Here is a 13,067-nt window from a genome sequence, read left to right as displayed (position 1 = left end):
CTTGTACCTTCTATCCCCACCACTCGTAGCCACAATGGGGTACTGTCCAGGACCCTTGCTCTCAGTGTCCCAGTGGACATTTCCCCCTTTGGATTGGCTGCGCAGACACATACAAAAACCTTGCTCTTCCTCCTCACGTCGTTCTCTCTGTCCCCACTAGGGATGGGTATCGTTTAGGTTTTATCCGATACCGGTGCCAAACCGGTACTTTTGAAACGGTGCCGGTGCTCAAACGGTGCTCAAACCGGTGCTTAAAGAATGGAGAACACAAAATTGGTCCAAAAGCCTCTCATGTTCAGCTGGTTTTTTGTAAAAAGATAACAATGTTAGCCTTTTCTGCAGCTATGGGGCATATATGGTATCACTCTTGGCTGGAAGCAGTGCTTAAATAATGGAAAAAACACAAACTTTGTCCAAAACCTCTCATGTTTAACTGTTTTCCACTTTTTCTTTGGTCATTTTAGCCTTTTTGGCCAGGGTGAAGGGAGTATCTGCCATCAAAAAAGAAGACAGCCGCATGTAGCTATAATGATGTTTGCTAGTTCACCTTACATGCATTAATGTAATAACATGGTTAGCCTACTCAACGTAAATTACACACGAACAACATTAAGCTACTCACGCAGAGAAGAACGGCTGCTGCTGCCATCATCATCCGTCATCATTTCTGCTACACTGACAGGGCTAGGGGCCAGGACTCTCCTCTTCGTGCTTTTGGGGGATGTTGCTAACTCCGGGTCCGATAACAGGCAACCCACCCGCAGTAGATGTGCTCAGTGTGAGGTCTCGCAGCAAGCTATCAAATACGGCGCATTTCTGGGCTTTTAAAAAAAACCGCTATGCGTCGCCAGGTGTTTCATCGGATTAGAGGTGTTACCTCCTTTGACAGTATCACAGTATCAGCTTAAAGCACTTGTTGCAGGCTGCTGAGTTTGCATATTTTGCTGTGAAGTACAGCCAGGCTTTTGACCGCTTCGCCTTGGGCATTTTTAATCTGTAGCTCTGCTCTAAAAAAACGTACGTACCTGGACCCGCCTACTATCCTCGGAAACGTAAAATGATTGGCTAGAAGTGTATTACAGCTCAGGAAAAAAAAGCACCGAAATAAAGCACCGAAATGTGCGCTGCTTTTCGGTCTGGTTACTACCGTTTATGTCAGAACCGGTGCCATGATGGCACCGGACACCGGTACCCATCCCTAGTCCCCACCTATAAAATGCTTCATACTCTTCAGATTCTTCAGTCTCGCTGAAATTCAGTCGTTTCTTTTCTTTTTTTTTTTTTTTGCCTGTCCCATTTGGTTCTTTAGTCGTCAGAATTGTTGTCTGAAGACCAACCAAAAAAAATAAAATCTCCTGGATCACCTGTTGAGAGAGAAAGAATAGAAAACAAGCATACCTGCTTCATGCCCTGGAGGGGGGGGAAAACAGCCCCGTCCAACACACACACACACACACACACCCTCTAGCAGATCATTACATGAAGGAACCTTTTTAAAAAAAAACAAGCGCGTCCATGCTCACAGGTGTACACACGGGTGATCACACCCACAAACTACACCCTTTTTGGCTCCTACCTCAAAGCACACTGTGTTCTGTTGATCTTATGTGCTGCACAATAATGTTTAATATTTAGTATTTACTGTCATATTCCCATATATCACTGTGATGTTGTTTATTCTATTACTCTTGTTCTCTTCTGCTTGTTTTCTTTTTTCTTTCTCAACAGGTGATCCAGGTGATCGATATATGCATTTTTTTTTTCCGCCCATTCTGTTGGTTTTTGTTTTTTGCCCTTCTCCCCCGTCCCTCTTCTCAGCTGTTTCTCTTTCCCTCTTTCTTTCTCCCATTCTTTCCCCCAGTCAAGTCTGTCCCGTATTCAGCAAGTGAAAATAAAATAAACAATAAAAGGTGAATCAAATGGACCATTATGGCAAGGCTGGGATGGTCAATTTGGTAAAGTAAATCCGTTGGGCATCTTTCTTTGCCTTTAGACAATAATTCTGATGGCAAAAGTGCCAAACGGGACAGGCAAAAAAAAACAAAAAAAAAAACAACCCAAAGCAACATACTAAACACAACACCATCGAATTAATCTAGCTAAGTGTAAACAGCAGTAAATACAAAATATTCAATGTTGTTGTGCAGCACGCAGGACAGACAGCGCACAATGTGCTTTGAAGGAGCAGCCAAGAAAGGTGTAATTTAAGTCTATGAACAGTGAACACGCGTGTGCACACTTGTGTGGATCAGCGCGCTTGTATTCAAATGGTTTCTACATGTAATGGTCTGCAAGAGGATGTAGAGAGCCATAGCCCTGTCCCCCAGGGCATGAAGCAGGCATGGAGAAGATCCAGGCCCCAGACATCCAGAGGCCCCAGAGTGCGAGAGCCCAAGGAGGACCACCGGAGGGGCATCCGTGCTCCCCTCATGGGAAGGGCTGAGGATCCCCAGACGAGGCGTCACCCAGTAGCCACCGAGCAGAAGCTAGAGGGGGCTGCACCGGCGTGCCCGCCGGCTCTGCCGGCAGGCAGCTGTGCCAGAGTGAACCGAGCCGCAGGCCCAGAGACCGGAGGCCTGAGGGCCCCCCGCACCCTGGAGGAGGCCTGACCGAGCAACAGGTGCCAGGCCCCGCCAAGTAGCCACCGGGAGTGAGCTGGTACATACCTGAGCGCCGAGCCCCGGACACCAAGAATCACCAATGCACCGACCCCTGAGGGCATCAGTCACCAGCAGGGAGTGTGGTGAGGGGAGATAGGCCTCCACACTTTGGAGGGCCTGGGAGTTCCAGGAGAGGTGGAGTCTAAGACCCGACCTGACATATAGACACAGACAAACAGGCACACACAGACACAAACATGCATTCCCACCCTCATGCACACATATACAAACACTCAGCACTCACCCAATGTAAGGATTGACATAAATGGACATGTACACACAATCACACTCCCCAAACATACTCCATACCCCGGGTCCAGGTACCCTCGCCCCCAGAGGGGGAAACAGAACCCAGACCCAAGAGATATTACCCTTCCCCCCGGGGTGGAGGCAAGCAGACCGTCCCAGGCTCCACAGCAGCAGGGAGGCCAATCGGACAGCCAACATCTCCTCCCCTGCCCCTGGCTGGGGCAGACTGTATGTGTTTGCAAAAGAGGACTCAAACGCAGACCAAAAACTGAACGTGGCGTGGATTTAACAAAAAACAAGCCGTTTATTGAGGCTAGCAAAAAGGGTACAAACAAAAGGGCATTGGTGAAACCAAACAATAACCTAAACTGGGTGAACTAAAACTAAACGTGAAAAAACCATAAACATGGTAAACTGACATAGACACCTGAAGTTGTGACATGGATGAGCAGACGACCTGACAAAGAATGACTGAAAGCACACGGACTAAATACACACAGGAGGATAATGAGGGAAGTGGGAACACATGGAGAAACAGCTGACACATGAACATAACGACGTCACAGTAGAAGAGTAAAACTAAACACGATGAACACAGGAACACCAGACCTCTTCAAAATAAAACAGGAAACATAAGACGCAGACATGACAACCTGAACTTGAAAACGTAAGACACAGACATGAAACACATGAAGGGGAAGGGAGACTTGACAAGGGCGGAAAACACAAGGGGAATCTAATAACAAAGAACTAGAACAACCTAGGCATGATAAAAAATGAACTTAGAAAACCAGAAGGGCTTAAACAAACTAAAACTCAAAACGCTGGGTCAAAAGACCCAGGATCGTGACAGGTTTGAGTACACAGACCGTCCAATGGACGCCGTTAACGTGCCCACCCTCAAGGCCCTATATATATATGTGTGTTTTATGAGAGTGTAAGTAATGTGGATGTCTAAGTTGTGAGATAAAATTGAGGCGCAGGTGGCCAGAAGGGGACAGAGGGGGGGGGGGGGGGATGTCTCCCCTGCACCCTGGTGACACACCCGCACCCCAAGGCCCTACCTGTGTGGGTGAGTGTAGTGGAGCGAGAAGAGGAAGGTAGCCGGGGATGGGGAGGAAAAGGAGGGAGGGGAGGATGCCCCTCCCTAGGGCCAGCTCCCCCGCTGACCCCAGTAGGCACCCCCGTCCTCTGGTACCCACCAAGGCAAGTGAGCCCAGGTCCATCCAGACCGGGGCCTACGGCAGCAGCACTGCCAAGCCGCACAGGACCCGGGGCAGCCCACCCTACCCCACCGCAGAGGAAACTGTACCCACCCCAACATTCAATCATCTCCCAGACTACACAAGACAACAGACACCCAGGTTAAGTTTACTCTCCACCTCTCCTATGTCTCTCCCCCACCTGCAGAGTGGACTCCTGGAAGGATGGAACAACCTCCCCGCCAGTTGAAAAGCCCCCCCAGTTAGGCCGATGCACAAGAGGACCCCTGTGCCAGGGCTGAGCCCCCGTCCACCCACCCGCCCACAACCTTGGCGACACACCGACGAGGACCGAAGCCCCCAAGGGGATTCTCCGTGCTGCCAGAGCCGCAGCACGGAGGCGAAGCAACCCCGAACCCCAAACCCCCACGCCTGCCCTGGATCCACTCAGGGGCAGCCAGGCCACCAGGCCAGTAACCTACGTCCACCAGTACAGACCATCCTCCAGCCCCACTGCACGCAGCCACGAGGAGAACAACCTCTAAGAGCGACCAGAGCCACTAACTAGGTTATGAACACAATTAGTTTCTGTAGTGACATCATCCAATTTTCCCAACAAGCATACTAAAGGGGAGGTTGGAATTTTACATTTCAGACACTTTGATAAGTCTTCACATATCTTGTTAGGTTTTGTATTGTTGATTGTCATTTATGCTTAGAAATATTTAACCATATATGCTTAGAGGTGTATAATCATTTGTAGATTGAAAGAATGTCTCATCCTAGGAGGTCTGTAACGGCTCTGAGTAGCATGAAGGGGGAGTGCGTTCACTCCCTCTACAGAGTGTTCTGGCATAGATCACACACCTCCTAGGAGAGGTCGTATCTTCTCTTGCTGATATATGGCATAGCAAACACACGTATATCTGTTTGAGTATAAGAGCCTTTTGTTCAGACGTCCTGGCACCAGCTTTGGGGAGTCTTCACAGGGTCACATCTTGACCACACACACACACACACACACACACACACACACACACACACAGGCAAGGTACTCTTTGTGTGTATGTAGACGTCATATGTTAATGAACCTATGCATATTCATGTAACCTCAATAAAAGAACAGTGGTACGGGAGAATGGACGAGAGCAACTGGGGTCAAGCGAAGGAACGGCGCCTGTCCGGTTCTCTCCCGTGCACGATAAACATGAAGAACTTTGCCTACTTGTGTCTTGCTTTGCAGTGTAATTATATTGTCCTCAACGTTCCAGCGGATAGGTTCAAGCTACAAACCTATCATTAATTGGTCCTTCGATGCCGGAGCCCTGGAATCGCATTCACCGAGGGGAGGAGAGGCACGCTGAAAGACTGACGTCAGCCAGGAAGTTCCTGTGGATTCGCTGTCTGTCTTTTCTCCTCGATGAATGACGATCGGCGAGATTCGAGGCTGATATTACACGCTAAGCAACACCGAGTAAGTTTAGAGTCCATCTCTATAACTGTACGTCTTCGCCGCTCAGTGGGGCGTTGTCCGTGGCCGCTCAGTGGGAATAAAATTACGTCTTCGCCGCTCAGTGGGGCGTTGTCCGTGGCCGCTCAGTGGGGCTAAAATTTGCCGTCTAAGTGGGGCGATGTACGAAGCCGCTCAGTGGGGTTTTTGTACAGAAGCATTAAGTCGCAGAGTTGCGCAGTTCGAACTTTTTTTTGTTTGCCGTCTTAGTGGGGCGAAATACAGACCGCTGTGTGGGGTACTGTAGTGAGTTCTCCACCGCTCAGTGGGATGTTGAGAAGTTCCGCGGGGTCCAGATTGTGCTGGACAATAGGCCTATTTTGTGTTGTTGTCGTTGTTGTCGTTTTTGTTGTTGTTGTGTGTGAGTGCGTGCGGAGCAGAACACGTGGTCTGTGACACCGACTGTTGTTGTTATCATGGGTTTCTAAGCAACCAAGAGTGAGTCGGAGGGAGACAGACGTTTGTGCTGGACTTTGCTCCTGGCAGCACAAAGTATTTAAATAAAGATGAGAGAGGAGTTTTCAGAAAACACACCAGCCTTGAAGAGCGTGTGGAGAAGGCCTGCCACATCAGCAGCACTTGAGATGTGCTCTGGTGAATGGTTTTCCCCCACCCCCTTGCTGACACAAAATGTTAACTCTTTAGCTTGCCCTGATCGACAACAGCCTGTGTGCCAGACCATAGATGTAATTGAGGTGGATAGCTGTTAAAAGTAATCTACATTAAGCTTGTGGTTGCTCAAATTCAGTACAATGACATATGAGGTGAAGTGATATAGGCAAATATTTAAACTAATGAAGTGCATAGAGGCACTTGATCTGTGTGAAAGACTGTCGTCTTATTATGAGCCATTGTTGAGATATAGAGCACACCTGTGAAAACAACTAATATGCTGAACCCTGTATGGCACATCTAAAAGTACATGATGGAGAAGCTGTATTGAATATGAAAGTGTAAGACTTTGCCGCTGTGGGCAGAGCATGCAACTACTGCGTGATGTTGCGTTGCGGTTTTTTTTCTTCTGAGCTGATGAGCAAGCTACACATTATCAGATCAAGAGCTGTCTGAGAACTACTCAAAGAGAGGGAAACAGAGCTCTGATAACTGTGATAACTGGAGTGTGCAGCGTTTCCGTGAGCAGTTTTCCTGCACCTTGACTCGTGTGTGTGTGTGTGTGTAGCATCAGCATCATGTTTTTGTTTATTTGTTTTGTTGGGTTAAAAATAATTAAATAAACTGGTGATCATATTTATGGATCACCATGGTATCATCAGCCATGTGATTTATTTATGCAGATGAAAAAGAGAAAGAATTTATATTGTAGATGAAAAATAATCATAGGAAAAGGTTTTGTGTTGATCAGCCAAAAACAACCACAATTTCATTTTCTGCTTTTAAGAAAGGATTGTTCACAAAAACACACACAGAGAGAGAGAGAGAGAGAGAGAGAGAGAGAGAGATGTGTGTTGATTAAGCAGTGATGATAATAATGAACATGTCTTAGTTTGTCACTTTCAGGTGAAAAGCAGACCTGAATCAATTTTCCACATGCAGCAGTCGGAAGAAAGTTATAGTTTAACATCATTGGAAACATGCAGGCCAAGTTTCTGGCTGACTTATTTACAGCGCCATGTGTCTCTCAACCTCACAAGCAAGCAAGCAAGCTCTCACCCCTCCCTGAAGACAAGGAATGCAGCTCCAAAGCAATAACATGATAAAGAGACAGCAGCAAGTCTTGAGCAAAGAGTCCCAGCAAAGCAGCAGCAATGTGGACAAACAGCATCAGAGAAGAAGAGCAAACCCATCATCCTGACTGATCGGATGAATGGCACTGTGTCTACAACAAGCTGAAACTTCACTGTGCATGTGAAGAAAACGTTTGAGGAGAACTGAACAGTTGGAGTTTGACATTTGCCACCTGTGGAGTAAAATGGCAAGAAGAGACAGTGGGACACAGGACAAAGATGAAGGAGAACTGGGATTAACGTGAACGGTATGATATGGCCCACCCCTTATAATAGTTACAGCTATCTTCATGAAGTTGTACAAAAACGCTTTATTTCGCCAAGACAGTAGGTTTCCGACTATTAGTATAGGTTTTCATTTTGTGAATAACTTGAAAATCTTAGGTCAAACAGCTGCAAAACCTGTTTGATCAACACGGGGATATTGAATTCTATAAGATAAAGTCATAAATATGTGTGTCTGATCCTTCTATCAAAGGTTAAAGCTAACTTCTTGAAGTTGTACAAAAGCTAACTTCTTGAAGTTGTACAAAAAGGCTTTATTTCGCCAAGACAGTGTGTTTCTGACTACTACATGCACTTGAATGGAGTTCTCGCCCGAATTAAAGTATAGGTTTTCCTCTTGTGAAAAACTTGAAAATCTTAGCTCAAACAGCTGCAAAACCTGTTTGCCCAGCACGGAGATATTGAATGCTATAAGATAAAGCCATACATACAGTGGGGCAAAAAAGTATTTAGTCAGCCACCGATTGTGCAAGTTCCCCCACCTAAAATGATGACAGAGGTCAGTAATTTGCACCAGAGGTACACTTCAACTGTGAGAGACAGAATGTGAAAAAAAAATCCATGAATCCACATGGCAGGATTTGTAAAGAATTTATTCGTAAATCAGGGTGGAAAATAAGTATTTGGTCACCTCAAACAAGGAAAATCTCTGGCTCTCACAGACCTGTAACGTCTCCTGTAAGAAGCTTTTCTGTCCCCCACTCGTTACCTGTATGAATGGCACCTGTTTGAACTCATCATCTGTATAAAAGACACCTGTCCACAGCCTCAAACAGTCAGACTCCAAATTCCGCCATGGCCAAGACCAAAGAGCTTTCGAAGGACACCAGGAAAAGTATTGTAGACCTGCACCAGACTGGGAAGAGTGAATCTACAATAGGCAAGCAGCTTGGTGTGAAAAAATCAACTGTGGGAGCAATCATCAGAAAATGGAAGACATACAAGACCACTGATAATCTCCCTCGATCTGGGGCTCCACGCAAGATCTCATCCCGTGGGGTCAAAATGATCATGAGAACGGTGAGCAAAGATCCCAGAACCACACGGGGGGACCTGGTGAATGACCTGCAGAGAGCTGGGACCAAAGTAACAAAGGTCACCATCAGTAACACACTACAACGGCAGGGAATCAAATCCCGCAGTGCCAGACGTGTTCTGCTGCTGAAGCCAGTGCATGTCCAGGCCCGTCTGAAGTTTGCCAGAGAGCACATGGATGATACAGCAGAGGATTGGGAGAATGTCATGTGGTCGGATGAAACCAAAGTAGAACTTTTTGGTATAAACTCAACTCGTCGTGTTTGGAGGAAGAAGAATACTGAGTTGCATCCCAAGAACACCATACCTACTGTGAAGCATGGGGGTGGAAACATCATGCTATGGGGCTGTTTTTCTGCCAAGGGGACAGGACGACTGATCCGTGTTAAGGACAGAATGAATGGGGCCATGTATCGTGAGATTTTGAGCCAAAACCTCCTTCCATCAGTGAGAACTTTGAAGATGACACGAGGCTGGGTCTTCCAACATGACAATGATCCAAAACACACCGCCCGAGCAACAAAGGAGTGGCTCCGTAAGAAGCATTTGAAAGTCCTGGAGTGGCCTAGCCAGTCTCCAGACCTCAACCCCATAGAAAATCTGTGGCGGGAGTTGAAAGTCCGTGTTGCTCGGCGACAGCCCCAAAACATCGCTGCTCTCGAGAAGATCTGCATGGAGGAATGGGCCAAAATACCAGCTACTGTGTGTGCAAACCTGGTAAAGACCTATAGTAAACGTTTGACCTCTGTTATTGCCAACAAAGGTTATGTTACAAAGTATTGAGTTGTATTTTTGTTATTGACCAAATACTTATTTTCCACCCTGATTTACGAATAAATTCTTTACAAATCCTACCATGTGGATTCATGGATTTTTTTTTTCACATTCTGTCTCTCACAGTTGAAGTGTACCTCTGGTGCAAATTACTGACCTCTGTCATCATTTTAGGTGGGGGAACTTGCACAATCGGTGGCTGACTAAATACTTTTTTGCCCCACTGTATGTGTGTCTGAGTCTACTATTAAAAGTTACAGCTATTTATATGAAGTTGTACAGAAACGCTTTATTTCGCCAAGACAGTGCGTTTCTCACTGTTACATGCGCTGATATCATGCACATTTTACCAGGGCCTGTGCTGCTGGCTGATGCCATCCACATCTCACCAGGCCTGTGCTACTGGCTGAGCCCAACTACATTTCAACAGGGCCTGTGCTACTGGCTGAGGCCAACTACATTTGACCAGGGCGTATGTTGCTGGCTAAGGCCATCTACATTTCCCTGGGACCTGTGGTGCTGGCTGATGCCATCCACAATACACAAGTGCCTGTGCTACTGTCTGATTCCATCCACATTTCACCACGGCCAGTGCTTCCTGTGAGGCCATCATCACCACACCAGGGCCTGAGGTGCTGGCTGAGGCCATCCACATTACACCAGGGCCATTGCTTCCTGCGATGCCACCTTCACCACACCAGGGCTTGTGCTGCTCGTTGATGCCATCCACATTACACCAGGGCCATTGCTTCCTGGGAGACCATCTTCACCACACCAGGGCTTGTGCTGCTCGTTGATGCCATCCACATTACACCAGGGTGTGTGGTGCTGACCAATGCCATCCATATTTCAGTGTTGTTAGATGAGGCCATCCACATTACAACATGGCCTGTGCTTCTGGCTGAGGCCAACTACAATTTACCAAGCACTTTGTTGGTGGCATATCCCATCCACAATACACAAAGGCCTGTGCTACTGGCTGATACCATCCACATTTCACCAGGGCCAGTGGTGTTGGGTAAGGCCATCCACATTAAACCAGGGTCTGTGGTGCTGGCCATTACCATCCACATTTCACCAGGGCCAGTTTTGTTAGATGAGGCCATCCGTATTAAAACAGGGCCTGTGCTACTAGCTGTTGGTGGTTGATGCCATCCACAATACACAAAGGCCTGTGCTACTGGGTGATGCTATCCACATTACACCACGGCAAGTGCTTCCTGTGAGGCCATCACCATCACAGCCCCTGTGCCTGTGGTGCTGGCTGAGGCCATCCACATTACATCAGGACCTGTGATGCTGGATTATACCATCCACATTACACCAGTGCCATTGCTTCCTGGGAGGCTATCCTCACCACACCAGGGCTTGTGCTGCTCATTGATGCCATCCACATTACACCAGGGTGTGTGGTGCTGACCAACACCATCCATATTTCACCAGGGCCAGTGTTGTTAGATGAGGCCATCCACATTACAACAAGGCCCGTGCTACTGGCTGAGGCCAACTACATTTCAAAAGGGTGTATGTTGCCAGCTGAGGCCATCTACATTTCACCAGGGCCTGTGTTGGTGGCTGATGCTATCCACATTACACCAGGGCCAGTGATTCCTGTGAGGCCATCTTCACCAGACCAGGACCTGTGTTGCTGGCTGATACCATCCACATTACACAAGGGCCTGTGGTGTTGCTGGCTGATGTCATTCCAATACACAACACTGCAAAAACCCACCTCCTTAATACTAGGAAAAATACACTTATTTTTGGTGAAGATTTGCTTAAAACAAGTGAAATTATCTGGCCATGGGGTAAGTGTTTTTTTCTTAATAAGATTTCTTGAAATAAGAACAATATCTAGATTTAAATAAAGCTAAAAAAAAGTATTTTACACTCATTCCAGGCAACAAATCAGAACATTGAAACTTAAAATAAGCTTTAACCACTTATTATAGGCCACAAATAAGATAATAAAGCTTAAAAAATAAGTCTTTTACACTTATTCCAGGCAACAAATCAGAACATTGAAACTTAAAATAAGCTTTAACCACTTATTGTAGGCCACAAATAAAGATATTAAAGCTAACAATAAGTCTTTTACACTTATTCCAGGCAACCAATCATGGCTTGAAATCTAAAATAAGCTTTAACCACTTGTTCTAAGTAAAATGTTGAACAAATGAAATCTGAAAATAGGCATAAAACACTTATTCTAACAAACAAATCAAGGCAAATAATATAAAAACTAATATAAAAACTAGTACATTAAATCATTTGAAAGATTCTTCTTTTTAAATTTAGCTAAACACTACTTTAAGATTATATTGCTGATTAAGGACAAAACAAAACTGAAACAGAGCAAAAGTGTCCATCTTTATTTGTCCACTTTAACAATAACCTGCAGATAATAAAGATACAATTGAACAGTACAGGTCCAACATTATGAGTTTGTTTAAGTAGTTTCAACATTTCAACAGCCTTGGAGGTTTCGCCATTGCCCCATTAAAATTGACGAGTGACATAGGAAGACCACAAAGATTCAAATTTCTTCCAAATGACACCAAATACCACAAAACTTGTCTGGGTGAGTAAATGAACATTTTCCATTTTAGAAATAAGACCCAGATTGAAAAAACAAAAAACAAAACAGAAGTGCCCTCTCCTAATCTTATCTGAAATTTACACACTATTTTCCAATAAATGCATGCCATTCTGCCAGGGCTTTTCTGTAAGATGATGTAGTGTCATGCTCATGAATGGCATCCTGGAGAACTTCTGTCTGAATGACAGACAGCAGGGTTGCCACGCATTTGGGGGAAGTCAGATGGAGTGCATAAAAGTATGCCATCACATATATCATAGCCTCACCAAGTTTTTCTTTGTCAAATGTTGTAACTGGTAAATTACCAACAGCAATGGCACACTTGCAGCCATCGAACATCACTACTGGACATGACAAGCTTCGTTTCTGGAGGACAGCATCTGGATCTTCTGTAGGCTGCAAGACACAAAAGACATGACAGTTAACATCTTATGTTAATTGTATGTTTTTTTGCTGGGATTTGGTCATAATATCAGAGACGTCATTATCTTGTTCTTTGTTGGTTACACACATTTTATAGTAGTTTAGACTTATGGTTTATCAGTGTCAAGCGACTCCTTATGTGACCACACTCGTGTACATTAAATACGTTATAAATTAATGAAAACAATAAATTATAGATTTAAGACTTTCGGCTGAAACCGAAAAAGCATTTTTGAGTCATGTTTGACCGAAATATTTCGTTTGCCAAATTTTCTGTATATCTTTATAAGCAAATTTTTATAAAACTTACCTTCAGGACATGTAGAAATGCTTCAGAAGCATTCCCCATCTTTTTTGGTCGATGGGCAGGTGTGGGAAGGAGCGTTGGAAGAGCCTTCATCAGTGCAAGGTGGGCTTCAGCTGGACAAAGCAGAAACAAACCTTCATAAACATAAATTTTAAAGGATGAGAACTTTGTATTCAAATGGTAAAACTTAATTTTGTCCATGGTCATTGTTGGATTCATTGCCTTCTTTGACACTCCGTAGAACTCTACCCTTAAGGGCCTGTGCTACTGGCTGAGGC

Source organism: Astatotilapia calliptera, chromosome 4 (genome assembly GCF_964374335.1).
Source record: "Astatotilapia calliptera chromosome 4, fAstCal68.1, whole genome shotgun sequence".
In the NCBI taxonomy this organism is placed as follows: Eukaryota; Metazoa; Chordata; class Actinopteri; order Cichliformes; family Cichlidae; genus Astatotilapia; species Astatotilapia calliptera.
Note: the sequence above shows the minus strand (reverse complement) of the source record.